Source organism: Eulemur rufifrons, chromosome 18, assembly GCF_041146395.1.
Source record: "Eulemur rufifrons isolate Redbay chromosome 18, OSU_ERuf_1, whole genome shotgun sequence".
In the NCBI taxonomy this organism is placed as follows: domain Eukaryota; kingdom Metazoa; phylum Chordata; class Mammalia; order Primates; family Lemuridae; genus Eulemur; species Eulemur rufifrons.
This window is the reverse complement of record NC_091000.1, coordinates 15,550,919-15,570,465: the sequence shown is the minus strand read 5'-3', so window position 1 is coordinate 15,570,465 and position 19,547 is coordinate 15,550,919.

The window sequence follows — 19,547 nt, the reverse complement described above, 5'->3', positions numbered from 1 at the left end:
AGGAAATGAGGACTTTGCCATGTGTATAACCAGACTCAACAACCAAGAAAAGTTTTAATGCAGACACAGTCCAGGATGGATGTTGTGAGAGCTGAAAAATTGAGGGAGGTGCAGGCCCTGCCTTGGACTTTCTGCCTCCAGGAAGACAGAGACGGGCCCCGAGCTCTGGGAAGAGGACATCGCAGGAGTAAGAGGCGTGAGGAAGTTGTCAGCTCATGGTGCTTGGAAATGGCACACAGACCCTGTGGTTTCAGCATCTCCCTTTCCTGGACTAGTGGGAAAAAAGAAAACGAAGAGGTCAATAATATGTTTGACAGAAGTCCAAATATGCCTTAGTAAGAAATTATTTCTCATAGAGCATATTTCCTTAAGAGAAGAAATTTGAAATACATTATTCTTTCAGGCACTCAGAGCAAACACAACAGTGAACAGTCAACTTCACTTCTGTGAGATTATATGTTGTCATTCAAAACAATTAATAATAGACCTATGTAAAAGAAAAGCTTTGTCTGTGTCTGACAAGAAGCCTATTGGACTATTCATTTTTTTTCTTTTTAAACATCACTTATTGCTTTAGTAGTCATGATATGTTGAAATTGTATTAGTCATATTGCAAGTGAAATGACTAACCCGGCATGTGGCATTTAGTACATATTCAGGATATTTTGATTTTATTCCATTATTGGGACAAGCTTGAGGAGGGGCATGGGAAAGGGGAAATAAGAGGAGAATAATATTAATAGAAAAGGAGGTCAAGATTCTTTATTGCTACGAATTATTTCCTGAGCTGGTCCTTTCCTTGGATTTGAGGGCTGACCCCTGACCTTGTTGGGCTGTTTCTACTTCTCCAAGGCCTGGTTCAATGTCCTTTAGTAAATAGCCTACTCCCGTAGATACGCCAGTTGGGATGTAAAAATGGTGGCCATTACCTTTTTGCTGGCCTGTAAGTTCTAGCCACTGCACACATACTAATTCACGTACTCAGGGCACTGAGGCAAACTTCCCCAAAAATGAAGTCTCAAGAGATGTCTTTTCATGGGTAATATATTGTGCTGTGCCTTGAAGACTTGAGCCCCAGAATATCTCAGCCACTGATAATGTGCCAAAGACCTAGCTCAGAGACACTTCCCCATCCATGGCACATGCTACTGTGGACCCAAGTAAGTGACTTAGGCAAAAATTTCAATTAACAGAGGTTTATTAAGCCAAGATTTTAAAGATGTGCCCAGGAAAAACACGAACCGGCAGATAAGCTGTGGCTGTTTTTCTGGAGAAGTGGGAAGCTTCAACATTTTAAAGGCATAGAGAGAGAAGAAAAATGGCCATGGGGGGTGGGAGGAGCTAAGGTTGGAGCTGATGAGGTAGTGGTTACATTCTTGTGAGGCCCAAGAAACCTACATTTTACTTATAATTCTCAAGTCCTTGCTAATAGGAGGTCTGCAAAGAATTTCCTTAATGAATGATCTGTGAGGGCCTGTTCTTCACAGGTGCCTGAGGCCTTTACCTTCTCTTTTGCATAAGGAGTTGGGATGGCCCTGAGACTTTGTTTTTATTTTTATACTACTTATATGTCTTTATTTTCTAATTGGAGGTGGCAGCCTCTACTAATGGCTCCAAAGACTGCTTATTTGCAAGCCATGTAATAGCATTCATACCTCTTGGAGGATCTGTTATTTTTCTGAAGGTGAAGGAAATAGCATTCTACCAATCCCATCAAGGGATTGACTTTTTCTAGCTATCTTGAAATGATGCTGGTTTCTTGGGAAATATTACAGTGTGTGAGGTGGCTAAGAGTGCGCATTATGAACCACAGTGCCTGGGTTCAGTGCTGGCTCCAACACTGAACAGGTGCTCAGGGGCCCACTGCATAATCTCTCTGTGCCTTAGCTTCCTTGTCTGTCAAATGGAGTTAGTGCCACTGCCCAAGTCAAAGGATGATGGAGAAGGTTAAATAAATTGATGTATATAAAGTGTTTAAGCAATGCTTGGCACAGAGAAAGCACTCAGTAAATATTAGATGCTATTGTTGCTATTTACTTTAAAATTATTATTATTAAAGTGATTTTCATTTTATAAATCCATGCAGTTTCATTTAAGCTTCTTCATTGGAGTACACACTCACTCCTAAACCATGCATTTGCAAAACAAATTGAAATTCTCATTTCAGCATTGATTTTGTTGTTATATTCTTAGACTACAATGGCTCCTGTTCACATTTCATTATTCATAGCATATTCCCAAGGATCAGATGGTCATGGTTGAGTTATGTTCTTTGCACAATATAAGACAAGGCTTTTAATCTGAGGTGCAGTTGAAGGCTGCAGCTTGTCTCAAACCCTAGATACTTGCTCTGCAAAGGTAATCTTAATAAAACCAGTGTCTCATATGGACCAAACTTTGCACAGTTCATAGAGCAGCATAGTCCAATCAGCAAAAATTAGTTTTAAGAGCCAATCCAATACTTAAATTGCACTTGGAAAAAAAAAAAAATCAATGAGACTTTAAGTCAAAACCCGTGGCTGAATTTCTCACTATTGTTTTCCATCCAACACTTCACATCCCTTTCCTTTAAATGTAGATTGGCTTGGGTCCTCAGGCTAAGGAACAGGATTGGTAGAGGTGCAATCTCCTCAGCACATGCAGGTGCCTGTGTGTGTGTGTGTGTGTGTGTGTGTGTGTTGGGAGTTGGGGAGGGGGTTGGTGAGAGGAGAGTCAAAGATAGTCACACATATGTTAATAAATTTGATCCTGAAATAAACTCGGTAAATCATCAGGTGTAATATAAAGCTGTTACCGTTCTTTGAGTGGATTTTCTTTCAGGTTCTTGGTGATCTTTGGAAGAAAAGAATTTCAGGTTGCACCAGGTAAGGCAAAAGCAAGTAGCTTTTATTGAAAGTGCAGGTGAACATACGCTCAAGAGAGAGGGAGCGGGGAGGCTTGAAAAGAGCAGCTGTGCTGGGAACGTGGTTTTGGGCTTTTTGAAGTCTGACTAATTAAGGGGAAGAATAGTCAAGGCTAAGGCATTGGCTTGTACTAAGAATTTGGGTAGTAATTCCTAGAAGTGAGTTCTCTCCCATTTTTATACTTTCTATGGTTGTTTTAGAACTGTCACGGTGATTTTAAGGGTAGAAAAATTTTACAACCACAATGTAAATGATATTGTAATTAGCCAAAGTTCATGTAAGGTGGCAGAGATAGCTGACAAACTGGTTGTAGCCAGTTCTCGTCTGTGGTTTTCAGCGCCCCCTAGCTAGTCTTTAACCCCTGCATCCACTCTCCAAGCCCCTGCATCCAGCTCCTAGCATAGTAACCTAGTTAGCTTCTGCCGAAGGCTGTTCATTTCAGCACCTGCCCCCACTCTGCCAGCCCCGGCACCTGGTCTCAGCCCTGTCTCCTACTCTAACGAAACCAGACTGCTGTTTTGAAGCATAGAAAAGACTCCGTCAGGATATTTTGAGCGTTTATTTTATGTTATAAATTAGGAAGACTTAGTCCTTGCTTTCAATTAGGTCATAATACAATGGGAGAAACACACAGGTAAAACAGCATAAATTAACTTGATGAGAGTAATATGAAAGTATGAGCCTAATGCCATCTAGAAGCATCTGTTTATTTTGGGTAGAGTGGAAAGAAAGAGGATGAAAAGCTTTCTCCAGAAGGTAAATCTGAAAGTAAATATCTTTGTTATCATTTATTTAAGATTGTTATTTCATTATTTCATATTCTTAGAGATGCTGCTATTCCTATTTCTTTGATTTGGTTTGAGTTGTTTTGTTTTGATCTTCTGATTGTCTTAGTACATTGTTTGCTCACATGTTTTTATTTTTTCATTTTTAAGGAACTGATCTTAAATAGACATCTTTTTTATAAACATTGTATATACATGATGGTCCAGATATATGTTGGTCTACTATAATATTACCTCAAAAGTCATATTATAGATTAAATTAGCTTCTCTGGGTTGATATATACCCTTAGCCATCATGTGTAAGATTGCTTCCTAAGGAAAACTTGCTATGAATTCAGAGAGATCCTACTTGAAATGCAGCAACAGAGTTCCTAAATCTAAAATCCTTTATTAATCACATGTTCCCTCTTTGCATAATTCTAATTACTCCATTTAGAAAGTCTGTGTTTGTTTTATTTTCTGTTAAGTTTATAACTGCAAATTCTATCCAAAATATATGGTTGCATATTTTCTTGTATTTTCCATCTAATGCACTGAAATAAAAATAGTATTTTATTTGCTGCTGGTTATTACATACTTAGAGGCTGGATTTATTTTGCCTTCTATGCCCTAAGTTATTGCTTAAACTAGTTTTAAGTTTATTTAACTACTCCAAACTATGGATGGTGAGAGAAATGAATTGGCACAGGTGAAATCTAATCATAGATAATACAACAACTGCTGTTAATAAAAGTGGTCAAATAAGCCTCAAGCTAAATGAGACTCTACCCCCAGCAAAAATGGAACTTTAGGAAATGCTAACATTAATAGGAAAAAATGAGGTAAATTCATTCAAAAACCAAAGCAAAGAAAACTCTAAATATTTACAAGAGAACAAAATAAAGGTAGAAGTAAATTCTTCAATCAAGATTTATGGTAGGGTTCTTTAAAAAGCAACCAAGCAAGCTTGCAAAATATACATTGTAGTTTACAAAATTCGTGCAAATTTTTCCACTTTCCCAAGTTCCTTAAAATAAATATATAAATATACAATTTCAACTTGTAACTGTTATCATGAATACTTAAAAATATGGCAGTGGGCCTTAAGGAAGTGTCATGATGGTCTTCCTTGACTGCCTAAACTGATTTAATTCCTCCTTTCATGATCTCACACATCAATCTTTCTTTTCCTGTAGTACACATAGCATTTATATACATATATTTTCCTGTTTGTTTACTTTATCGCCTGTCCCTAGAATATAAACTTCAGTAGGACAGAAACCATATCTATATTATTTAGCTTTCAATGTCCACCACTAAAAATGGCTGGCACACAGTAGTGGATCAATAAAAATGTACTGAAGGAATGAATGAATGTACATGCAATTGAATGGACACTGGCAGCAATCTAATGGCTGCATGCATGTCATATAAAGGATACAACAATGAAGACGGTGGTTTTGCATTCTGAAAGGTTGGGCAAGAGATATTCAATAAGAGGAAATCATGGCCTAGATTTTGTAATGGACGGCTAGAGGGGACGGTGGACAGAAATGTTAGAAGACAAGTAATCAATATAGGCCATCAAATTAGTAGATGAAACTAAGAGCAAGGACTCTGTGGAACTGAGTCTGGTGCCCACTGAGTAGGTAATGAATCTGCTTAGAGAAGAAAGGGAATTTTATTTATATTAGACATTTATTATAAAACTAGGGCCTTGTTAGGGATGGCAATGTAATTGGTCTCACTTGGAGAACATTTTACAAAAAAAGAAATGCAAATCCAACTCCTGAAGCATTGATAAGAAACGTATATTTTTCCAAAGATTTCACAGTGAGAATAAGAGAAGGAGGACTAGCATACATAAAACCACAAACACCCTGAACATCTTTGTCTTTGGCCTTTTCTTGAATTTACAAAATATCTTTCCCATTTTAGAGCTGCCACAACCTCTCTGTTCTCTTTTCCATATAAAAGTATTTTTTCTTCTGCAACTTTCACTCTTATCCTATTATACTCTTCTCTGACCTCAACTTTTTTGTTTTTTTGTTTTTGTTTTTATTTTTAATTTTTTTAATTTTTAATTATGAGTGCATCATAATTGTATATCTTTATAGGGTACTTGTGATGTTTTGATACAGGCATACAATTTGAATTAATCAAATCAGGGCAACTGAGGTATCCATTATCTCAGACATTTATCATTTCTTTGTGTTGGGAACATGCTAATTCTATTCCTTTGGTTAATTTAAAGTATACCCTGACTTATTGTTGATTATGGTCACTTTGTGGTTCTATCAAATATTGTTCATTTTATTTAACTATCTAACTATATTTTTGCACCCATTAACCATCCTTACCACACCCTGTCCCCAACTGCTACGCTTCCCAGCCTCTGGTAACCACCACTGTACTCTCTATCTCCATGAGATCAATTGTTTTTAATATTTAGCTGCCACATATGAATAAGAACATGCAAGATTTGTCTTTCTGTGCTTGCCTTATTTAACTTAGCATAATTTTCTCTGTTCCATCCATGTTGTTGCAAATGGCAGGACTGCATTCTTTTCAGTGGCTATATAATATTCCATTGTTTATATGTACCATAATTTCTTTATCCATTCATCCATTGATGGACACTTACATTGATTCCAAAACTTGACTGTTGTGAATAATGCTGCAATACACATGGGAGTCCAGATATCTCTTCAGTATACTGATTTCTCCTCCTTTGGATATATATACCCAGCAGTGGGATCGCTGGGTCATATGATCATTCCATTTTTAGTTTATTGAGGAATTTTCATACAGTTCTCCTTTTCAGATGAGTAGTTTACAAATATTGTTTCCCATTATATGAGTTGTCTCTTCACTTTGTTGATTGTTTCCTTTGCAGTGCAGAATCCTTTTAGCTTGATGTGATTCCATTTGTCCATTTTTTCTTTGGTTGCCTATGCTTTGGGGGTTTTACTCAAGAAATAATTGCTCAGACCAATGTCCTGAAGCATTTCCCCAATGTTTTCTTTTAGTAGTTTCATACTTTCATGTCTTAGATTTAAGATTTTAATCCATTTTAATTTGATTTATGGCAAGAACTAAAGGTCTAGTTTCATTCTTCACAGATGGATATCCAGTTTGCCCAGTACCATTTATTGAAGAGACTGTCCTTTCCTCACTGTATGTTCTTGGCAACTTTGTCAAAGATAAGTTCACTACAGATGTGTGGATTTATTTCTGGGTTCTCTGTTCTGTACCCTTGGTATATGTGTCTGATTTTATGCCAATACCATGCTGTTTGGGTTACTACAACTCTGTAGTATAATTTGAAATCAGGTAATGTGATTCCTCCAGTTCTATTCTTTTTGCTCAGGATGGCTTTGGCTATTTCTGGGTCTTTTGTGGTTCCATATAGATTTTAGGATTATTTTTCTATTTCTGTGAAGAATGTCATTGGTATTTTGATGGGGATTGCATTGAATCTGTAGATTGCTTTGCGTAGTATGGACATTTTAATAATATTGATTCTTCCAATCCATGTGTATGGAATATATTTCTACTTTTTTGTGTCCTCTTCAATTTCTTTCATTAATGTTTTATAGTTTTCTTATAAAAATCTTTCACTTCTTTGATTAAGTTTATTCCTAGATATATTATTTTATTTGTAGCTATTAGAAATGAGATTACTTTCTTGGTTTCATTTTCAGATTATTTGCTTTTGGCAAATAGAAGTGCTACTGATTTTTGTATGTTGATTTCATATCCTGCAACCTTACTGAATCTGTTTATTAGTTCAAACAGATTTTTTGTGAAGTCTTTTGGTTTCTCTAGATATATGATGATATCATCTGCAAACAAGGATAATTTGACTTTTTCCTTTCCCATTTGGATGCTCTTTATTTCTTTCTCTTGTCTGATTGCTCTAGATAGAACTTCCAGTACTATGTTGAATAACAGTGGTGAAAGTGGGCATCCTCGTCTTGTTCCAGATCTTAGAGGAAAGGCTTTCAGTTTTTCACCATTCAGTATGGTATTTGCTTTGGATCTGTCCTATATATTTTAGCTTTTTGAGGTAAATTCCTTTTACTCCTAGTTTTTTGACAGTTATTATCATGAAGAGTTGTTGAATTTTATCAAATAATTTTTCAGCATCATTTGAAATGATTATATGATATTTTCCCTTTGTTCTGTTGATATGACATATCATATCAATGGATTTGCATGTGTTGAACCGTCCTTGCATCCCTGGGATGAATCCACTTGATCGTGATCAATAATCTTTTTAATGTGCTGTTGAATTTGGTTTACTAGTATTTTGTTGAGGATTTTTGCATCTATATTCATCAGAGATATTGGCCTATAGTTTTCTTTTTTTGTCGTGTCTTTGTCTGTCTTTGGTATCAGGATGATACAAGCCTCATAGAATGAGTTTGGGAGTATCCCTTCCTCCTTGATTTTTTGGATTAGTTTAAGTAGGATTAGTATTTCTTCTTTGAATGGTTGGTAGAATTGAGTAGTGAAGCCATCAGGTCCAGGGATTTTCTTTGATGGAGACTTTTTATTACTGCTTCTATCTCACTACTTATTATTGGTTTATTCAGGTTCTGGCTTTCTTCCTGGTTCAATTGGTGGGTTGTATGTGTCCAATTCTTCTAGGTTTTCTAATTTATTGGCATATAGTTGCTCTTACTATTCTCTAATGATCCTTTGACTTTCTGCAGTATCAGTTGTAATGTCTCTTTTTTTCATATATTTATTTGGATCTTCTGTCTTTTGTTCTTAGTCTTTTCAGAAAACCAAATTTTGTTTTGTTGATCTTTTGTATTTTTTTATTACAATTTCATTTATTTCTGCTCTGGTCTTTATTATTTTTTTCTTCTACTAATTTTGGATTTGGTTTGCTCTTGCTTTTCTAGTTATTGGAGATGCATTGTTAGATTATTTATTAATATTTGAAGCTTTTCTACTTTTTGATATAGGCATTTATTGATATAAATTTTCCTCTTATTATTGCTTTTATTGTATTCCACAGGTTTTAGTATGTTATTTTTTATTTTCATTTGTTTTCAGAAATTTTTTAACTTATTTCTTAATCTCTTTGTTGACCCACTGGACTGACCTCAAATTTTTACTGTTGGGCTTCTCTAATACATTTCTTTCTTTTTTTTTTTTTTTTTTAATATGGAAAAATCCAGCCATATTTTGCTACTCCAACTTCATCTGCATCCATCACCTCAGAATTCATCCTTCTTAAAGGCCTGAGAAAAAGTAAAAGGAATTGCAAATGGTTAGCAAAATAATTTAAATGCTTTTCTACCACATAAGAAAACCAGAAATGTTACAGAAAGTGTGCCACAGGGAACAATCACCTTGAAATCTCTAGATGCAAAAGGTTCCATTGTAGGAGAATAGTGCATAAAGGGCTTTTTACGTGAGGGATACTGATTCTTCTTGGAAGATTTGTAAGGAGGACTTTTAGAATGGGGAATGCAAACCTAAGGGATGAGGCTAAAACATTAAAAAGAAAAACAAAACAGAAAGCAAAAACAAACAAGGAAACCAAAGGAGCTAAATGATGTCCCAACATCTTTGGGGGAAAAAAATGGTTTGGTTTGGACAACTGTGGTTGGTTATTAGTTGGTTATTGAAAGGAGGGAGAATTCCTATTGTGTCAGTGAGTAGAGTCAAATGAAGTAAAAGAGAAACATATTCTTGAAAAAACAGTTCTAATCACTAAAATGACCATGATACTCTTTGAGATCTTTAACAGAGAGTTGTATTCCATGTGAGGAGCCCCTACCCCCTTGCTTTAATGAGAAAATGAATAAACAGTTACAGGGGGCAACGGCAGCTCTCTAAGGGTGATGACAAAGCCACCACTGCACAACCAGATGAGGCCGGCAGGGTGTAAAGGTGAGTCATTTTCATAACCCTTGCCATTCTTCCTCGATCTTGATTGCTTTTCTCCAGGTGAATCTAATTTCTCGTTCCATGAGAGAGCTTCACTTTTCAAAAATTCTGAATAGTTGAAATAGCCAAGAATATGGTATTTATGGTGGAGGATATCTCTCTCAGTTGTCAAAATTTATTACACAAAATTCTCATTGCTATTCAGATCCATTATATTAACATTATTTGTATACAGTGTTGAATTATTAGTGATATTATTTGAATTCATACTAAGTGGATCCAAACACTGATTTTTCCAAACGTCTGTGATTTTTCCAAATATTTGTTACTTTTCAGACCTTGTGACTGCTTTTCATAAATTTTTGTTCTCATTATCTCCTTTCAGGCCACTGTTATTTTTCGTTTGTCATTTGTCATTCTCTCTCTCCCCCCACCATTATATATGGTTACATAAGTGATGGTATATATCTACTTGCTATGGTCTGAATGTGTCCCCCAAAATTTATGTTGTGGAGGTTATATTCTCAATACAATCACATTGCGAGGTGGACATAGTGGGAGGTGATTGGGTCATGAGGCTCCATCTTTATGAATGATTCATGCCACTATAACAAGGACTCTCAGGAGTGAATTCTCTCTCTTCTCTTTTCTCATGTGGGGCCACAGCGTTCATCCCCATCTTGCTGTTCTGCCTTTCACCAGGTGAGGATGCAGCAAGAAAGCCCTCACCAGTTGCTGGCACCTGGATCTCGAACTTCTCAGCTTCCAGAATTGTGAAACCTAAGTTTCTGTTATTTGTAAGTGCCCAGTTAGTGCTATTCTGTTATAGCAGCATAAATGAACTAAGATGTTATCTATATCTGTCAGTCTATACATCTGCCATTTATCTATCCATCCAGCTGTTTCTTCTGAAATGGGCTTTTACATTTATTGAAGGCTGGGCAGAATTTTACAATGGCTGTTTGGAATAATTTTAAAATAAAAATTAATATGATCCAAATGAAAAGAAAGTGTACTCTTTTATAAGCAAAATGCTCACATTTCCATGCAAACAGTTCGTGAAATGAATTTTGCCAAAAAGTTCTCTCTCTCTCTCACACACACAAACACAAGCACACATTTATAATGCTATCATCCCAGGGAATCAGTCAGTAAAATAAATATTATGGATGACCTATTCTCTACCCCTAATTTGTGTAAAGCTTAGAGTTTATCAATATATTACTTTTTAATGAACTTAACAAACTATAATTTAGTATATATTTATCTCAGAGCTTTTTCATTTAGTTAAAATAGCATCGATTTGAGTTTAGTTCAATGTAAAGTCTATGAAAGACCCACAGTTTTCTTCCTCAAAAGTGAAATTATTCATTATTAATTGAAGTCAGTAGGTTTACTTTCCATAATTATACATTTGATAGATGAATAAACAAGAAATCATATAGTCTGAATACATGGTTAGACATTCTTTAAAATGACATCTGTGTTTTTAGAAAGAAATTATATGTAATCTTATTAGCTCATTTACTTGGACTTTTACCATTACTCAGGAGAGAGATAAATAGCTTTTTATGAAATTCATTTAGTTCTTTGCAATTTCAGGAATTTACCAGTTAATGGAGTTTAAAAAGAATGTAGAGCCTGAGGGAAAACAGAAAGAATTTTTAGGTTAACATTATTAATAAAATTTTGATATAAGATGTTTTCCAAAATTATTATTTCTTCAATGATCATTATATATGACTTTGTTTATTGAAAATAGTCTTAAAATATGATAATTTTAAAGTTTATATTAATTATATATGTACACATATAATCATCTGTCCATAGAGACTTGAATCTTATTTTTCAGCTATAAAAATGCTTAGGCTATATTTAAAGGCAGAAAATTATTTGTGTAAATAATTCATTTTTTATTATTTGTTAAATAAAAATTTCTTCACAGAGTAGTTCATATTTCACAAATATTTACATTTCAAGGGAAATCAGGCAATTAAAATTTTATCTATTATAATGATGAATGAGTAAACAAAAATATTTTTCTCTATATTACTGTCATTCTTACACTAGTTTAAATAATATTAAAATGAATGTCCCCCATGACTTCTCCTCACTAGTTCTCTTTCTATAATATAATTTTATTTGTGTTTTTCAAAATTTACTGCCATGTACCTTAAAATGTAACTTCAGTGCTTTCATAATTATGATGATACATCAAGGCAAATAGATGTCTGTCACACAAAATCACTTTATACTTACAGAATAAACTTAGAAAGTTGCATGAAATCTTTTAGAGTACATTTAATTTAGATGATGAATGTGTAACTTGCTATTTTTTAAAAAATATTTATCTTTTGTAGTTCAGTTGCTATAATATTTGGGGAGGCTGACAGACCATTTTCAATGCAGAGCATATTTCTCATGGTTTTACTTTTGCATCCTAAATTGTAGCCCTACTCAATCCACTTGATTAAATTGATTCTACACAGACTATTTAAAGGAACATCCAGCCAATCCTGCTAGTGTCTAAGAAGTCGTAGTAATTTGTATGTGTAGGGGAGTACATAATATTTTTCAAAGAAATAACTTACTTCCAAGGAAGGATGTAGGTAGGCACCAAGAATGGCAATGTGAAGTGACATTATATTACAAATAATTTATCCTCTATTTTATATAAACAAATTGATATTACTAAAAAAGGAATAGCTCCCCAAATGGCAAAATTTGTTTTCTACATTCTTGGAATAAATTCAGGTGATTCTTCTTATATTTTTTAGCATCCTATCTGAATCTCCTTTATTATTATATACCATGGATCTGCCTGCACATCGTGGGCCAGAATACTCATGTGTTATATGGATACCCAAGTTTAACACCAGCATACAACATTTGATTCTAAAATCTGGACATGCTAAGGCAATGATGATGGCTTCTGAATTGCCACCCTCAATAAGTCTTTGAATCAATGGATTATTTCACATAATTTCAAAAGCCCAGAGGGACATCCTTGCCAAGACATCACCCTCCTGGCTCCACCCACCTGATCTCAGCCTCATGTTATGTCATTTGATCTTCATGCATCCTCAAGATGTGAGAAGCAATCTCTTTTGTAGAAAAAGTAATTTAAGTTAAAGGGTAAAATTTTGGATCTATACCCAGAAGTGAAATTATTGGGTTGTATAGTAGTTCTACTTTTAGTTTTTTGAGGAACCACCATACCATTTCCATAATGGTTGTACTATACAAAAACATCACAAATGTATTAATCTACAATTATAATTTGTCAATATAAATAAACAAAAATGAACAAAAAGAGTAAAATTTTAAGCTGTGCATACCTAACCATTCTTTTTACAAATGACCATATTTGCATGAAAGTAGGCATATTGATTCTTCAGCTATCTAACACACTTTACAATTTACTACGTAATATATTTTCAAAATGTTTATTAGCCATGTTAAAAGACTTAAGTAGTAGAATTGACTATTATTCTATTAATAACAACTTATCCACCAGACGTTCAATAAGAGAAATAGGCTTACTATTTTCCTTACTTTTAAATCTTGTTATTAGAGAGGTAAAAACCTAGTATATCTGTTCACTCTTCTGAGAAGCAAATGCCCAGCAAAATGAAACTTGTGAGAAGTTTATTGGTGGAAAATCGTGAAAGATAAACAAGGAGGAATCAGGAATAGGCAGAGAAAGCCTCCCAACCAGAAGTCGGGCTGGCGCCTACCGAAACAAAGAAGGAGAGAACAATTTATTAGGAAAAGCTGCAGACTGCAGGACATGGCTACGATAGTCTCAACCAGGCCAACAGTGGTTCCCCAAACAAAATGGCCCACTGTGGAGCTGTTCCAGCCTCAAAATTCTTGGCCTGCCATGCCAGAGGTAGATTCTCCATTCTGAGTGGGAGGGAAGAGGAGGGGAGTCATTGACATTTTGTCTGAGCCCCATTGGAGTTTAGCCCCTGCGACAGGCAGCTGCGTTTGGACGGGGCACTAGAATTGGTGGTGGTCTGCCTCTCCTGGGGAGAGACCAACACTGAAGACTGGGAGCTGAGGGAAAAGGGAGCCCCAACTTCTTGGCCATATTGGCCCAGACTGGATCTTGCATCGTGCTGGTTTGGAAACGGAGGTTAGAAAATGAGTAGAGAGAACAGATTGTGGCATGGATTAAGTGTAACAGATGTTTGCAGTTTTCAATGAGACTTTGTAGATTTTTCTTGAATAAATGTTTCTTCATTTGTTGCATGCTTTAGGACAATTTTCAAGGACTTCAAATGGTTGATTTTTTTTTTTCTTATGAATTTTCAAGTTATGGTTGTTTACTTGAGGAGAGGTTCTGTGGAGCTCATCATGCTACCATTCCAGAAATCTTAAAGTTTATGCTTTAGAAAACTTCACAATCCATGAGCATAGGAGGAGGAGAATTTTGCACAATGGCTTTAAAAGGAATATGAGTGTTTCCCACTGTTCAAGCATATGACAGAGAAACAAAATGAAAGATACTAAGAAATGACCTATAATGAATCAAAATCTCACTCTTACAGAGTCCACAGTGCTTCCAGGAAAAGCAAAAATATAAGAGTTGAGCAGAATACTTTGTCCACCTAGGCCCACACAACTCGCACAGAGCAATCCCACTACATATCCAAAGGAAATGAAATCAGTACATCTAAGAGAGGGCTGCATTCCCATGTTCTTCGCAGCATTATTCACAGTAGCTGAGTTATGGAATCAACCTAGGTGTCCATCAGCAGATGAACGGATTTTAAAAAACGTGCGATATATGTAAAATGTATATATACACAATGGAATACTATGCAGCCTTTAAAAATGGGAAAATGCTGTCATTTGCAAAAACATGGTCAAATCTGGGGAACCTTTATTAAGTGAAATATTCCAGGCACAGGAAGACAACCACATGATCACATTTGTATGTGGAATCTTAAAACGTCAAACACACAGAAGCCAAGAGTAAAATGGTGGTTGCCAGAAGCTGAGCAACGGGGAAATTGGGGAGCTGCTGGTCAAAAGTCAGTTTGTATCAAAATTATTGAGACAACCCCTCAAATGAAACTCTTGCAGGCAGCTGAAGACTTAATAAAATAATACATACTGAGTTTAAAAACCAAAACCAAAACCATGGTTTTGATTATAATAAATCTCAGTGATAGAATTTGTGTTTAGCTATCAAAGAGTTTACTTGTTGCCAGAATATTACTTTTGAAAAAAAAAGTCTTACTGCAATTGGTATTCCATTGAAAACTAGAGAAAAGATTTCATGCATGGGTGCAGCTCCTAAAAGACTTCTCTGAGCTATTGGCATTCTGGGTCCTTTCCATAAGATCTAATGATTTTATTCCTTCAAGGATATCTGATCTCTAATAAATGAATTTCTATAGCTCATTGGGTATTGTAATACTAAATTTAGACTCAGTTATAAAGGGTATACATAATCTTTGTGAGATGGAGAGATTGTTTATGTAATAGACTCAATAGTCCCTAAGGAGAATTTCTTTGCAAAGTTAATGCATGGCCTATTTTTCAAAGATAAGTATTCTCATAAGACCATACTCTCATAAGATCAAAAGAAGAATTTTCATAGCTTTCACTTCCCATTATCAATTATTTAAGGATAAAATTTAGATTGTAAATACAGGTCCTATGATATTAATACTTCTTTAAACCTATGTTATAATGCTATTATGAAAATCCAAGTTGACCAAACTTTTAATAGATCTTATCTTAAATGATATATTACACATAAAATAACTATTTTCTGGCTCCACTTTTTAAAAAAAAATAATATTTTAAACAACTTAGGACAGCCATTAATCAATATATCAGACTTACCAAATACATCAGAATATAAATATATCAGTATATTAATACATCAGATACACCAAACCAAAAAAATCTATCATTTTTTGATACTGTTAAAATTGTTTTATTGTATACAAAGGGCAGAAGAATGAGGAAATTTCTGAAACACTTGATTCATTACTCTAAAAAAATACAACATATAATCAAGTACACTAAAATAAAATCATTGCATTTTCTAAATGTGCTCCCACAGTAATACAAATAATATGAAATAATTCTGTTAAAAATTTTTCGTATTCAACAAATTGATGCCATACTCTAGTACTAAAATTAGGTCTGTGCTGCAAATCTGGCTGCCCATAAAGTGTGTAACTTCAATCAAGCTACTTCCCATTATAAGCCTTAGTTTTCTCATCTGTAAAGTGTAAGAGGTAAAGTTAAGCCAGTCTTATGTGACTGTAATGATAGAATGAGACGATATATAGAAAAAATGTTACACGTGAGAGGTATTCAGTAAATAGTTTCTATTTTCATTTAATTCACAACTAACACCTGATGGAAAGTGCATCTTTAAAAAAAAGTTTTACAAAAGTCATGACATTCTCTTTTGACTAAATTTAAAAATATTTTAGGCCAGATGCAGTGGTTCATGACTATAATCCCAGCATTTTGAGAGGCTGAGGTGAGAGAATTGCTTGAGCTCAGGAGTTCAAGACCAGCCTGGGCAACATAGTGAGACCCCATCTCTACAAAACTTATATATGCTGTAGACTAAATCTGTCAACTTTATGCTAAATAATGATGCTTTCCAAACAATTTTGCCTTAATTGTTTAACCATGTTTTTATGTTTCCTTTGAAGGATTAATTTTGTTAATTTTAACATTAAATTAATTTTAATTAATTTCCACATCTAGGAAAAAGAAGACTGACTCCTCCAGGCAATCCCACAAATCTAGACCTTAAATTTTCTGAGCATAATGAGAAATTCTGCTGAAGGCCATTTGAAACATGTGATATGTGAGAATATGTCAAGGAAACATTTTAATTAACCTTTTCTTTAGACTCCCTGAGGACTATTCTTGTACTAAGTCATCATGAACTAAAATACTTGGACCGTATTATCTCAGATGCTTAAAAAATCTGCTCTGAGTTGAAATTTACAGTAATACTCAACACAAGTATTGGTAAGAATGGCCTTAAGAAATGTTCATTGAAACCATTTAGTTTCAGTCCACAACTGGTTAAGATCATTTATTTTTTCCCAACATCTCAAATGTAAGTCCCCACTTTAGAATACATTCATCTTTGAATTCAATGGCAATATTAAAAGTTTGTTTCTAAAAATTAATTTATATCTTCCTTCCTCTTCTTCCTCCTCCTCTTTCTCGTCCTCATCCTCCTTATCTCCTCATCCTTCTTGTTTTCCTCCTCCCATTTTTTCTTTTCTTTTTTACCTCAACTTGTTTTTTGTGTGTTGTAGGTTCTAGGAAAACAGAGCTAACACCAGCACCTGAAATAATCAACTCAATATAGGGTTCCTAGTAACTGTAATTTCTCTTCTCTTTCCCTCTTTCTGTTTTCCTGATTATCCTGTTTTCAGTATATCTATTTGTATAAGTTGCCACCAAATTTTAAGGAAATTTATGGAATAATGTTACAGACTGAATGTTTGTGCCCCCCCCCCCCAAATTCATATGTTGAAGTCCTAACCTCCAACGTGGTGGTATTTGAAGATGGGGCCTTTGGGAGATGATTACTGTTAGATGAGGTCATGAGGGTAGGTCCTGGTCAGATAAGATTAGTGCCCATGTAAGAAGAGACACCAGAGAGCTGGCATGCACGCGCACACTCGCTCTCTCGCTCTCCTCTCTCTCTTTGTGCAAGCACAGAGGAAAGGCCATGTGAAGATGCAGCAAGAAGTTGGCCTTCTGCAAGCCAGGGAGAGAGCCCTCACGAGGACTTGAATCATCTGGTGCCTTGATCTTGGCCTGTTCAGACCCCAGAACTGTGAAAATTAAATTTTTGTTGTTTAAGCCATCCAGTCTGTGGTATTCCATTATGGAAGTCCAAACAGATTAAGATATGTACCATCCAATAAAAATAATTACAAAATTAACATTATTTCTAAATGATACAATTCTAGAAAAGTTTTGCTTCCTTCCGTTTCTTCTGTAACTTCTACGGCAATAGCCCAAGGCAAACTTCTCTGCACTGGAGTTATAAATATGCCTTACTGTAATTTGAAATAGGTTTCTCTCCTTTGTGCTGCTGTTACATAATTTTACCTCATCATTTGAAAATATCTTTTCCCCTCTGATTTAAATTTTTTCTATGTCTTATTGTATGACTTTTAATCCTAAAAGAGCAAGGCTATGATTTTTAAGATTTACAAATAGTTTCTCTCAGCTAAGGTCTTGCCATACTCTTCCCTAAGAAATGGTAGCAATCAGAGAAATAGTCCCATATCATTCTACTCCAAAATGACAGACATGCCTACATTTGCAATCGTATCTCCTGCCTTTGTTTTTATTTAACCAAAGAATATTAGTATCAGAAGCCAGTTTCCCCACTCTTCATCCTCATCAACCCCTTCACCTTCTATAAGACATAATGGCTATGGTCACCCCTTCCGTGTCCAATCGTTGCTTTCTTTGCTGCAAAATTTTTGTTCCCAGCCATTTACTCAACAAATACATTATCAGAACCTCTTGTTCTCCAGACACTCTTCAAAGCACTAGAAAGACAACGTGGTATGAAACAGAAAAATTCTTTCTCCACGTAAAACTTCCACTTTAGTTGACGGATGCAGATAACAAGTAAATAAACAGCAAACTAACAAACTGAATTCTGTGCATTCTGTTGAGTGACAGTATATGCTACAGAGAAAAATGAAGCAGGGAATAGGCATGGTGAGTGTCAGAAGTAGAAAAATTTATTATTTGTGTAAAGACCTAAAGTTGAGGAAAAAGCATATACCAACCAGAGGGAATAGCAGGCACCAAGATTTACTGTCTGTGTTTAAAGAAAAAAAAAAAAAAAGCCTGGTTTGTCTGGTGCAAAGTTAGTTAGGGAGAGAGTAGTAGAAGTCAGAAAGGTACTGAGGCCAGAACCAGCGGAGCCATCACAGACAATGACTCCTCCTCTGAGTAAGATGAGAAAATTTAGGAGAGTTTCAAACAGAGAAGTGATGTGATTCAAATTACACTTTAACAGGATTCTTTTAGTTGTTCCAAGGATGAATTAATGTGGATAAAGGGTAGAAGCAGAGAGCTTTCCTGGGGAGGTTGTTGCCATAATTCAAGTGAGGTGGTGGTAGCTTTGGTTATGGTAGTACTAATTCAAGAGGAAAGATGCTGTTGGGTGCTAGATTGGCTGATGCATTGAATAGGGGATGTAAGAGAAAGAACAACTGTAAGATTTTAGATTGAGGAACTACAGTGTCCATCACCTGAGGTGCATAAGTGTGTGGGAAAAGGAAGTTTCTGAAGAAAATGGATGTGAAGAATGCATGTCAAGTTTCCAATGTCTATAAGGCATTTTATAATAGAATGCAAGAGAAGATATCTAGTTAGATCTTGGAAGTGCAGGCTTGGAGTTTGGAGGGAGGGAGGGAAATGTAGGCTGGAAGCATCAACCTAGGATCACTACCATACAGATAGTTATTTAAAACAATGAGATGAGATGAGATAATTAAGAAATGAGTGCATACAGAGCAAGAAAAATACCCTAGAATCAATTGAAGAATTGGTTTCTAGGAGGAGGGAGTAATTAACTTAACTAAATGCTGTTGCTAAGACTAGCTAGGTTGGACTGAGAAATGGCTCTTAAATTTTGCAACGTGGAGGTCATTGGTGATCATGAAAAAGTTTCTGTGGAGCGGTAGAAGAGAAAAATCGGGATGGAGTGGATTCCGGAAATAACTGGAGTAGAGAAATTGTGCAGGGTAGATCTCCCTGCTTCAAAAGTTGCATCCTTACAATCTATCTTTCACATAACTAGAGTAGCCTTTGTAAAATATAAATAAGCTCTTGTCACTTTCTCTATTAGAATTTTCAAATGACTTTCCATTGCACTCAAAATAAAAGCCAGGCTTTTACTATGCCTCCTAAGGTCTGGAATGAGCTTCCCCTGCCACCTACCTGG